Here is a 13,623-nt window from a genome sequence, read left to right as displayed (position 1 = left end):
TTTCATCACGATCACTGGGCCCACCTCAATTAAGGCAGAACACAGACTCCACCTATCAATGGGACAAGCATCGAAGAACATATAGGAAGGGAAGCCCTGCTGAAGACATTTTGGAAAAAGTCACATCTACTACATCTCTTCTCCCTGACTCTTCTCTCTCTTTTTCTTCTTTCTGTGTCCACTGTGTTCCCTAAACTAGTAGACATTAGGGGCTGTCCAGGTGGAGCTAGTAGTAAAGAACTCATCTGCCAATGCAGGAGAAGCAGGAGGCGTGGGTTTGGTTCAATCCCTGGGCCACGAAGATCCGCTGGAGGAGGAAATGGCAACCCACTCCAGTATTCTTGCCTAAAGAATCTCAAGGACAGAGGAGCCTGGTGGGCTACAGTCCATGGGATTGCAAAGAGTTGCACATGACTGAAGTGACTTAGCATGCATGCAGGGCCTCTGTATAAATTCTATGTGTCACACACACACACACACACACACATATGTATATATATACATATATACGTATATATACACACAGAACCTTACATGGAATAACTGACTGGTTCAAAACTGGGAAGGGAGTATGACAAGGTTGTATATTGTTACCCTACTTATTTAACTTCTATCCAGAGTATATCATGTGAAATGTTGGTCTGGGTCACAAGCTGGAATCAAAATTATCAGGGAAAAATTTCAACAATCTCAGTTATGCAGATGATACTACCCTAACACCAGAAAGCTAAAAGGAAGTAAAGAGCCTCTTGATGAAAGTGAAAGAGGAGAGTGAAAAAGCTGGGTTAAAACACAACATTTAAAAAACCAAGACCATGGCATTTGGTCCCATCACTTCATGGCAAATAGACAGAGAAAAAGTGGAAGCAGTAAGTTTATGTTCTTGGGCTCCAAAATCACTGTATATGGTGACTGCAGCCATGAAATTAAAAGATGTTTGCTCCCTGGAAGGAAAGCTATGACAAACCTAGAGAACACATTAAAAAGCAAAGACATCACTTGGCCCACAAAGGCCCATCTAGTCAAAGCTATGGTTTTTCCATTAGTTATGTACAAATGTGAGAGTTGTACCATTAAAAAGGTTGAGTGCCAAAGAATGGATGGCTTCAAATTGTGGTGCTGTATAAGACTGTATTAGATTGTCTTGGACTGAGAGGAGTTCAAACCAGCCCATCCTAAAGGAAATCAGTCCTGAATATTCATTGGAAGGATGTTGAAGCTGAAGCTACAATTCTTTGGTCACCTGATGCAAAGAGTCAACTCATTGACAAAGACTTTGATTCTGGGAAAGATTGAGGGTGGGAGGAGAAGGGAGTAACAGAGATGAAATGGTTGGCTGACATCATCGACTCAATGGACATGAATTTGAGCAAACTCCAGGAGATAGTGAAAGCAGGGAAGAGTGGTGTGCTGTTGTCCATGGGGTTACAAATGGTCAGACAAAACTTAGCAACTGAACAGCAGAACATACACACATGCATTCACAACTTTCTAACTCATACTTTTATTATTATTTCCATGCATAAAATGGTAATTTTATCAGCCTTTGCCATCACATGTGACAATGTCAAACATATTTTCCTAAACTGGCTTTGTTCCTACATGATAAACAACTCTAAGCATTTACATGCACTGTCCTGTAGGACTTCCCCTCTTGAGTTATACATGGGTATCTTTCATTCTTCAGCCCCTTTACCTCTACAGTAGGTTCTTCTATTGTTAGAAACAGACAAAATTTGTGCTGGTTCCATCGTTATTTTGCTATTCTTTGAGTGAAAACATATCTCATGACTTATGTTTTCCACTTTTCTCATCAGAAATAAACATATGCAACAACCTCCTGAATAGTCTGGACAATGTTCTGGACCATCTTAGAATTTTCTTCTGCATTCTCTTTTAGTCTCTTTATAACAGCACACTGCCTTCTGAAATAAATGCCTAGCCTTTCAACCTAAAACCTTGCATTACCATCTTTAAACATAAACTCAGAAAGCTCTGGTTCTACTGAAATAAATTTATTTTTTCTTTAGGGGGTTCCCATGGGTTGTGGTCTATTCAAATGTCCGAGGTAACCTTAGGGGCTTTCCAACCTTGTGAGGGAATTTAATACTCAAATAAAAAATTTTAAATTAGGTGTGTAACTCTATGTTTTTTTTCTTTTTTTCCCACAGATCATCTAGGATGTGTGGAACTATATTTGATATTTAACTTTAGAAACCACTTTTGGCCTACATAATGGAAGGATATCTCTATTCCTGCTCATCTTGTCAAGTCCTTGAGTTTATTACACAGCATTTACTTATATATTTTCATCTCAATCACTCTATTTAATGTTGTTTAAAATATATAAGCACTATAAAGATTTTGGGAAAGTAGTAAGCAGATAGTGCATAAAGAAGAAAGGTCATGAAAAGAAGGAAGGAAGGAAATGGTAAAAGTTTATACTAAAGATTAATTGCATTATCTTAGCTCTTCTTCTTCCCACACATTCCATTCCAGCTACACAAACTCACCAGCATTCCCCATGCACAATGCCCTTTCATCTCTCTCTCTCTAGAAGTGAAGGTTACAGGGTCCAGAGTGACATCCCCCTTTCTTGTGATAAAATTTAACTCCTGGCTCATATGTCATTTTCCCTGTGTCAACTCATGCCTCCTGATTAGAGTAGATAGTTCTTTTCATATCATACCGAACAGCTATCTTTAGGAACTATCTCTCCCACAAAGTTCCTCAGAGACCGGGCCCATGTCTTATTCATTTCTGAAACCCTAGTGCCAGACAAATATTTGTTCAGTTTGTGCATTATGAGTGACTACTTTTATGACCTTGAATAAGTTACCTAACCCATCTATGCTTTCTGCTTTGTAAGACAGAAATAATAATAGTATATAACTTAAAGGACTGTCTTGAGGATGTAATGAAATAATCCATGTAGAATACAATGCCCGACATCATGTTCAATAAATATAATATACAGCTATTATTGTTTTTATGGAAATGTTTTGAAAATACTGCATTTTAAAATCCTATAAATAATGGTCATGAAAATGTTTCATTTTCTAAGTTTTTTAAAAAGACTATTTAACAGTGGTCTAAATAACAGTGCTAACCAAATAGGCTTGTTTACCACTGCAATGGAATATCATTATGCGGGAAGACTGTAGGAAGTGTCTTCACCCTTTATAACACAAAGGTAGACTTGCAGTGCGACATCACACAGTGCCTGCAGGGAAGGAATATTCAGAACAGACCAATACCCCCAGGCCATCAATGTAACTCCGTGGGACTCTGGGATCTCACACCTCTTTCTGGGTGGTGCTTTTATTAGCTCTCTTTCATCATATAATATCATCAGACATATATTACCTTTTAAAATTTTCCATGCTAAAAAATTCAGAATAGACTCATTTACTTATAGCAGTTTTTTTTTTTTTTACTGCCGATAACTTCTATGAATAAATAAAGCTTATGCAACACAAGCCATGAAACACTCTCCAACATAAATCACAGCAGGATCCTCTATGACCCACCTCCCAGAGTAATGGAAATAAAAGCAAAAATAAACAAATGGGACCTAATGAAACTTAAAAGCTTTTGCACAACAAAGGAAACTATAAGCAAGGTGAAAAGACAGCCCTCAGAATGGGAGAAAATAATAGCAAATGAAGCAACTGACAAAGGATTAATCTCAAAAATATACAAGCAACACCTGAAGCTCAATTCCAGAAAAATAAACGACCCAATCAAAAAATGGGCCAAAGAACTAAACAGACAGTTCTCCAAAGAAGACATACAGATGGCTAACAAACACATGAAAAGATCCTCAACATCACTCATTACCAGAGAAATGCAAACCAAAACCACAATGAGGTACCATTACACGCCAGTCAGGATGGCTGCTATCCCAAACTCTACAAGCAATAAATGCTGGAGAGGGTGTGGAGAAAAGGGAACCCTCTTACACTGTTGGTGGGAATGCAAACTAGTACAGCCGCTATGGAGAACAGTGTGGAGATTTCTTAAAAAACTGGAAATAGAACTGCCATATGACCCAGCAATACCACTGCTGGGCATACACACCGAGGAAACCAGAATTGAAAGAGACACGTGCACCCCGATGTTCATCGCAGCACTGTTTATAATAGCCAGGACATGGAAGCAACCCAGATGCCCATCAGCAGACGAATGGATAAGGAAGCTGTGGTACATATACACCGTGGAATATTACTCAGCCATTAAGAAGAATACATTTGAATCAGTTCTAATGAGGTGGATGAAACTGGAGTCTATTATACAGAGTGAAGTAAGTCAGAAAGAAAAACACCAATACAGTATACTAATACATATATATGGAATTTAGAAAGATGGTAATGATAACCCTATACTCGAGACAACAAAAGAGACACTGATGTATAGAACAGTCTGTTGGACTCTGCGGGAGAAGGCGAAGGTGGGATGATCTAAGAGAATAGCATTGAACCTTGAATATTATCATATGTGAAACACATCGCCAGTCCAGGTTTGATGCACAAGACAGGGTGCTCAGGGCTGGTGCACTGGGATGACCCAGAGGGATGGGATGGGGCGGGAGGTGAGAGGGGGTATCGGGATGGGGAACACATGTACACCCATGGCTGATTCATGTCAATGTATGGCAAAAATCACTATAATATTTTAAAGTAATTAGCCTCCAATTAAAATAAAATAAATTCTAAAAAAACACTGATTTTACATTTGGGAAAACTAGATGGTTTGCCTAAGGAAACTGATGGTCAATAAATGATACCATTGTTACTCAAAAAAATAAATAAATAAAAGCAGAGAGTTCCCTAATGGGAACACTTTTAAAAAATAACAAAGGAATTAGGGATTCTGAAAAGCAGGCCTCCAGCTATATTCTCTAAAATGTTAAAAAGTAGAGCAGCTGAGAGCATCAGCCACACACATAAAACATACGCTGATTAAAAAAAAAAAAATGCTGATTTTAGCCACTGGATTTGCAAGAAGTAAATTTTACTATCAGCTGATTATTTTATAAATAATAGAGGTATTAAGATAAATATTAATTACCACATTATACATATCATGCATTCAGAATGATTTATACTAAAATATTTAAAATATTGACTGTAATGATATTTCACAAGTAGAGTTTACATTGTGATGTGAATGTGTCAGATTTTACCTTTTTTTTAATTCAATTCACCAAGTACAGAGTATAAATAGACATTTTTGAGACTTACTTGAGAGATTCCAGTGAGGAAACATATTTTATCTATATAACTCCTAGTATTACTTATCAGACTTTCCAAAATCAACATGCTGACTAAAGACATACTTCTGACCAAATTCATACCACACACACACACACAAAGATGCAGAGTTTGAAAGGTGTGGCTTTCTAGAGCTATACAACTGACCTGATCACTGACTTCCTAAATTATACCAATCACTCATTTTGCAATTCAGATATCTTGCTTATTTTAATAACTGTGGCAGATTAACCATCTGGAATGTACTTTATGTTCAGTATTTTTCTTATGAAACCATTCTACCCAAACACACAGATTCCTTAAGAAACATCGCAGGTGACAGAAGAGGGGAGGCAAAGGGGAAACAGAGTTGAAAGGGAAATTTTTGGGTGTGGTGTTTTATAACTTGCAGTCTTCACCAAAAGCTCCTTCATTACAGAGACTTTTTTGTTGTTGTTGTTAAATGGGGAATGAGAAGGAAATAAAAGCAGTTGTTTTTATTAGTGAGGATATGCCAAGTTTATGCTGTACTGACAACCAGTACTCGAATTTCAATGGCTTAACTCAGGAAAAACCATTTCTCTTATTTCTCATTTGCACAATGTCCTCTGAGTATGATGGCAGAGATTGCTTCAACCACTGGCCTGCTAGCTGCACCCCAGAGCCCCCTCCATCCTTGCTGCAGCAGGGCATGGAAGCACAAGAGGGTCTCACATGCATAATTAAATGCTTCAGCCTAGAAATGACACTGGTAAATGAATGCCTTATCGCAGAAGTCATTCCATTCACAGCTCACTGGTTTTCTATTTGCCTAGATGGATAGGACAGCCAGACATTACTGAAAGTACTAGTAGTTCCGATCATGGAATTCTGAACAGAAACTAATGTAGTGCTTCTCCCCAGAATAGTCACTGCATTAATTAACTCCTTTCACCAGTCACATTATTTAGTCTTAATCTGAATTTTGCATAGGTAGCTAAAGACATGAATCTGCCACTACTAGAAACTGGATATGTGGTAGGATCTTTGATGGTACAGACCTACCAAGTGTCCATTTGCAAGAGGGACTGAGAGACCAGTGGGGAGAGGACACATCCTAAAGGAGCAGAAAACTGGGAAGATCATAGTGCTTCACTAACAGAACGGTAGTCATTAGGGAAGACTTTGGGTAATGCTTGGGTGAGTGCTAGAGAAAGCAAAAGAGTTGCTCTACTGTTTACTCCTAAAAACACTGGGGTACAATCTTTTCTGCTTTGGGTACCAATTAACAAATACAGTGTAACAGAATACAAGGGGATCTCTTCCCAAGCTTTGACCTTGAATAGAACTTGACACCCAGAAAGCTACAGAATCAAGAGCAATGCAATAAATGGTGATATTCAGAAGAAGAGGTTAGGTTGCCAAAGACCTTGAAACACAGCGGTGCCCAAAGGACCAGGATCTATTTTAAGGTGATAGTACCAGCAAAAGTATGAGTGGCCCAGCAGATGTTGGCAGTGATACAACAACATGATACAAAGTGGGGCCACAGAAGAGTGGAAAAGTAGATGCTTGCAAGAGGGTATCTGAGCAGATTTTTAAAGTAGTCCCTTGCTTAGATCCACCCTAGCAGGCAAGAACACTCATCTCCCAGCTGCTGGGTGTGTTAGCAGCTCCTAGTCACAGCTGACCTCTCTCTAAGAGAACTGCCTCCAGTCAAAGGGAAGTTCTCTTGCTCCAGGGATGGGACCCCTCTCAAAAATAGCCTGTTATCAATAACAGACTGACCTGAGTATATAAAAGGATCCCCTGCTTGCCCTGAGCAGAGATTAATTCTGAGTGCTACTCATACTTCAGAGCTCTCTATGGGCTCAGGCTGAGACTAGATTCTGAGACCACAAATCCTTACTTAGCTCCATCTCCTATGTATCCCCTTTTCTCTTTTTTTCTCCATGGAGCTGAAACGTTAACACAGTCTCTACCTTTACCTCAAATAGTAAGGAAAATTGAGCAGTTTGTATAGAACCCAGAAAATAAAGACACTAGCTCCCTAAAGAGGCAGCACACGCATTGAAATCTGCAGACTGAAGAATGGCTTCCCCTTGTCCAAACTTCTGCTCTCCTTACTGGTTCAACCCAGGAAGCTTACCTCTCCCCTCAATGACTGTAAAGCTAACCCATCTTCTGAGACCAAGAGGAAGGCCAAGAGCTTTCATGGAGTCTTTTCAGACCACTCTAACACAGTGGCAATCTCTGAAGTTTCATCCTGCGCAGTGCTTCTGTCACTAATTTAGCAACAAGTGCTTCAACGTGTGACATTCGAACATCTCTTCTACTAATTTATTCTTCTAATATCAAGCACCTGCTAAGCCAGGCCCTGGGCAGCAAAAACAACTAAAATGTGGTTGTATCTTCCACAAGCCACCTTTAAAGGAGAACACAGATATATAAGCCCATAACAACACCCTGGAGTATGTAACACAGGGTGAAAACTGGAGGTATTTTTACAAGGGCAATATTTTAACTGTTTTGAAAAATGATCAAAAGTTAAGAAGGGATGATGCACTTCAGGTAAAAGCATTAAAAAGGAGTACACCCAAGGAATTGAGAATGATTCATTAGACATTCAGAACATATGCGATAAGGAGGAAAGAAAGAGTAAGTGTGGAAAATAAAGTAAGATTCTGAGACTTCCCTGGTGGTCCAGTGGCTTAAATTCCACTCTCCCAATGCAGGAGGGCTGGGTTCAATCCTTGGTCAGGGAACTAGATCCCACATGCCACAACTAAGATTCATATGCTCTTTATCTTTCTGGCTCACCTCACTCTGTATAATGGGCTCCAGTTTCATCCATCTCATTAGAACTGATTCAAATGAATTCTTTTTAACGGCTGAGTAATATTCCATGGTGTATATGTACCACAGCTTCCTTATCCATTCATCTGCTGATGGGCATCTAGTATACTAACACATATATACGGAATTTAGAAAGATGGTAACAATGGCCCTATATGCAGGGCAGAAAAAGAGACACAGAAGAACAGAACAGACTTTTGAACTCTGTGGAAGAAGGGGAGGGTGGGATGTTTCGAAAGAACAGCATGTATATTATCTGTGGTGAAACAGACCACCAGCCCAGGTGGGAGGCATGAGTCAAGTGCTCGGGCCTGTTGGGCTGGGAAGATCCAGAGGAATCGGGTGGAGAGGGAGGTGGGATGGGAGACCGGGATGGGGAATTCGTGTAACTCTATGGCTGATTCACATCAATGTATGACAAAACCCACTGAAAAATAAAAAAAAAAAAAAAAGATTCATATGCCACAACTAAAGACCCTGTGTGCTGCAACTAAGACCCAGCATAGCGAAGAAAGAGAGGAAGTGAGGAAGAGAAAAAAGGAAGGAAGGGAGATCCTAAATGTAAAAGACCTTCAATGTCATGCTAGGATATGTCACTTCTATCCAGTAGGCAATTAGGAGCCAGCAAGTGTTAGTGATCCCAGAACTATGACTGCATGTTTTAATAATAAAAATCCTTATTTCATAAGTCTTACCACCTATGATTTCAGGATAAGGCCTTTCCTTCAAAAACTATAAAATATCTTAGACATTAAAAAATGTATATAGCTTGCAACATGATAATTATATAGGCATGTTCCACTCACTTTATGAAATAAAAACATTTCAACAGTTTCCATTATTTTCCCTCTCTGAGATAAAATTACTGCCTGAATCTGGTATAATGTCATCCTGTCCTTTATTTTCCCCATATTTTTATTATACATAATATATATAAATGTTTCTGCAACTTACTTTCTTCAACTAACATCATGTTTGTGAAATTGATCCCTGGTGATATATGAAGCTCAGATGCATTCACTTTCACTGATACATAGTGTTCTTTTGTGTTGATATAACGTACTTTTCTAATCCCCTCTCCTAGGACCACAGACTTACCACTATAAATGCTGTCATTATGAACACCCTGATACACGTTTCTTTGTATACATCTGGAAGAGGGGTATAGAAATGAAATCCCAGGGTCACTCGGCGTGTACATCTACAACTTCACTCACTATTGCCAAACTGCCATCTAAACGGACTTTACCAATTTGTAGCCTTGCCATCAGAGTATAATTATAATTGCTCTTCATTTTTTCTAATACTTGGTGTTAGTACACTTGGTTATTTTAGTATCTCTCTGAGAACTAGTATTTCATTGTAACCAGTATTTCCCTGTGGAACTAGTGGTAGAAATAGATCATACTTTCCTGACTAGCCAAGATATACTTTATATGATGCCCATTTTTCTAATGGGTTGTTTTTTCTTTCTCATTTATAGGAATTTGTGTTATATTTACAGGCTACAATTTTTTACTTCACTCTGACGGGTTTTTGGACTTCGTTTATTGTGTGTTTTTTTGAGACCCAGGTATTTTTATTTTATTACGGTCATATATGAGGCTAGTTTTCACATTTTAACTTGCTTCCTTACAAAATCCTTCCATATTCAAGTTCATAAATATGATCTATATTTTCATCTGCATATATAAGCACTATTTTTTAAATTTCAGTCTTGACATTTTAATTGTTTTTATATCATGTGACACATGGGCCATATTTTCTTTCTGTGTAGGATTTGTAGTTCTTTTGGATTTGTGTTCTTTTGGAACCAGTTGAGAAATAGAATCAACAGTCAGAAAAATGGAACTCAAAATATCACCTTTACTACTAGGAAAGCTAATTGGAGATTATGACTTTATATATAAAGCCAAAAGGGCTTGCTAAAAATGTATTCCTAAATTGGACATGATTATGGTGGCTCAGATGATAAAGAATCCACCTGCAACACGAGAGACCTGGGTTTGATCCCTGGGTTGGGAAGATCCCCTGGAGGAGGGCATGGCAACCCACTCCAGTATTCTTTTTTTTTTTTTCAATTATTTTTATTAGTTGGAGGCTAATTACTTCACAACATTGCAATGAGTTTTGTCATACATTGACATGAATCAGCCATGGAGTTACATGTATTCCCCATCCCGATCCCCCCTCCCACCTCCCCCCCACCCGATTCCCCTGGGTCCTCCCAGTGCACCAGGCCCGAGCACCTGTCTCATGCATCTCACTCCAGTATTCTTGCCTGGAGAATCCCCATGGACAGAGGGAGGAGCCTGGCAGGCTACAGTCCATATGGTCGCAAAGGGTCAGACACAACTGAATGACTAAGCACAGCACATCTCTCCAAAATTCCTACCCTAACCACCTAACATGATGGATTAGGAGATGAGACTTTTGGGGGTTGATTAGGTACAGACTCAGCCTTCATTCACGGGAGTAGTCCCCATACAGAAGAGATCCTAGAGAGCTACCTGGCCCTCTTGTGTCAGGAGAGCACACAGCAGTCTATGAACCAGGAAGTGGGTTCTAACCAGAGACCAAACTTGCAGGCATCTTGATCTTGGACTTCCTGGACTCCAGAACTGTGAGAAATAAGTTTCTGTTGTTTCTACGCCGCTTGGTTTGTGGTGTGTTGCTATGGCAGCACAAGCGGACTTAAACAGTTATTTATCCACGCGCTAACTGCACAGGTAGACCACCACTGAGGTCCTATCTTCACAGCCGAGCCCTGAGAGCGAGAGCAGATGATGCTCCCGGCCAAGCCAGGGAGACCCAGAGAGAGTGGGGAAGGGGCTGCTGAGCACGCAATCTCAACAACTCTTCTCAAAGAAACCAAGCTAAATAGCTCCCCCTCATTGCAAGATGTGGAGTCAAGAAAGTATGAAAGAAGAAGACAGAGGTCTTTTAAATGAAGATCCTCATGTGGAAGCATAAGAAAGGAACAATAAGAGGCTTTCCCCCTTAATAACTGAAATAGCTGAAATAACAAAAGCATACTAATTCCAAAACCACACAAATATGAGAGGTAGGGGTAGCCATGCTATACCTGTAAAAAACTAAGGTGAAATCATACAGAGATGAAACTGAACAAAGACAAGTCTTTTCAAGTTAGAAAGAGGAAACTAATTCTTGGCTTTCTAGTTCCAGTCCTACTGTGCCTGCTGGCGCTTTATTTCTCCTTTATGGATAACTGCATTGGCCTATTTTGTCCTGACCATAGGTTCTCTTCTCTCTCCACTACTGGGAGTGAATTTATGTTTCTTGCAATCATACAATCCAAAACTATATTAGAATCAAAAAAAGAAAAACAACACCAAACAGAATAGAAAGACACTTACATCCATTAAATATAATTACCAGACTTTTATAGAAGTTTTTAGCCTACGATTATTTTCTATCCATCGTTTTGTTGCAATACCATTATACATAGCAACTTTCATATTAAATTACTCATGTACTTTTCCCCAGTTATACTTGTTTCTGTCAACTGTGTCCCATTTTTAAACACAAATATTTTAATGTAAAAATGCTTAAAATAATATAAAGAAAACTCATAAGTAAAAAACATATGTAAATGATAGAAACCACGATTAAATGGAAAAGACAAGTTAATAATAGAATTCACTAGACTTCAGTTTTTAACATTTTCTGTAGAAGGTTGGATTCCCCTTTGAATACAAGTAACACATCTAATTAAGGAAAAACACAAAATGGGACTTTTGCTTATGCAAAGGTAAAGAACAGACTTTATTCTGGAATGACACTTTAAGAAAATGATCAGAAACTAGTTCAGGCAAAAATTTCCAACTAAAATGTATTCTTGGAGTAAAATCTCACCAAAGACTGCATTTTGTAGACAGTGAAATAGTGATTCTATTACTGCTTGCATATTAAGAAAAAGGTGTGATATCTGGAGAAACTGGGGAAACCCAATTTACTCAAAGTGTAACAACACAAGAGTCTGTTTTATTTACACAGTACTAGTACACTGGTGCTTGGAATAATCATTCTAAGATACTACCTATGTGAATATATCTGCTATAAAAATTAGCACAAAAATGAATATTTAAAAATTTTGTTTTTTAAAGAATTAAAATGTCAAAAACAACAAAAAGTTAGGATGTCAAAAAAGCTCAATTTAATTTAAAAGATGGATAAAAACACTTGACCTAGTGTCTCTCATGAGTAAATTGCCATGTAAAAAAATATTTGATAAAAAAAATAATACGTCATTAACAACTGGACTTACTCCAGGCATGCAGGGGCAATTTAACATTAAAAAATAAATTAGTGTTGATACAAGTTAGCAAAAGAAAAGAAGAAAAAGTGCATAGTCCTCTTAATACATGCAAACATTTCAGGTAATTCAACGTTAATTTACAATAAAAACTCCTAAACTGCATATAGAATGGAACTTTCAAAATAGTGTAGAATGCTCAATAGTTTCCTGCCACCAGTAGTAAGACTCTTCTTATTACTTACCTACTATTGCTACTTTTACTTTTTACGATACTAAAAGGAGTTGCCAGTGCAAGGCACTAAAAATAAAAGCAAAATAATTCATTATTTTCAGGTGACTTGATAAGTGTACAGAGAAAATGGCAAAAACAAAGCAAAAAAAACAAAATCTACATTCAAGCTCTTTGAATCAAAATGTGAACTGAGCAAAATCTCTAGATACGTGATGACTATGCAAAGTCAACTGCATTTTATCTTCCAGAATAAAAATAGAAAATCAAAAAAAAATTAACACAAAACCAATTATAGTAAGACTTAAATAATAACTTTGATGGAATAAATCCAACAAAAAATATGTAAGTACAAAGCATTAGTGAGAGAAGTCAAAGTGGATGTAAACAGAAGTAGGAATATACCATAATCAGGAACTGTCAAACTCAATATTGTTAAAATGTAAATTCAGTCCATACTGACTCATAAATACAATACAAACTTCAGTACTTTCTTGGTGTCAGTTGAAAATATGATTCTAGAATTTATGAAAAAAGGTTGAGGAAAGCCAAGATAAAAATGGAAGAAAAACAAAGCTGGGGAAATTATACTAACAAATTGCTAGACATTAAAGATCTATAGTAATTAAGGCAGTGTGATTTTGGAACGAGGATAATCAAAGAATGGACCAGTGAAGTAGAATTGAAAATCCATAAATACATATATTAATATTTTTACACAAATACACAGTCATTTTTTATTTTTTTTACAAAGTGACCCTGCAGTACAGTGGGTAAAAAATAATCTTTTCCAGAAAAGATGGTCTTTTCAATATGGGTACTGATCAATGGGCTATTCATATAAAAAAATCAATAAAACGTGATCCCTGTCTCACACCAGACACAACAACCAATCTCAGATGGATTGCAGATTTAAATGTGAAATGCTAAACACTAAAGCTTTCATTAAGAAAACAGGAGAATATTTTCATGACCTGAGATAGGCAAGTGTTTCTTAAATAGGATTCTAAAAAGTTTAAAGAAGAGAG

This window comes from Muntiacus reevesi, chromosome 6, assembly GCF_963930625.1.
Source record: "Muntiacus reevesi chromosome 6, mMunRee1.1, whole genome shotgun sequence".
Taxonomy (NCBI): domain Eukaryota; kingdom Metazoa; phylum Chordata; class Mammalia; order Artiodactyla; family Cervidae; genus Muntiacus; species Muntiacus reevesi.
The sequence above is the reverse complement of the archived record's forward strand: the minus strand, read 5'-3'. Positions refer to the sequence as shown.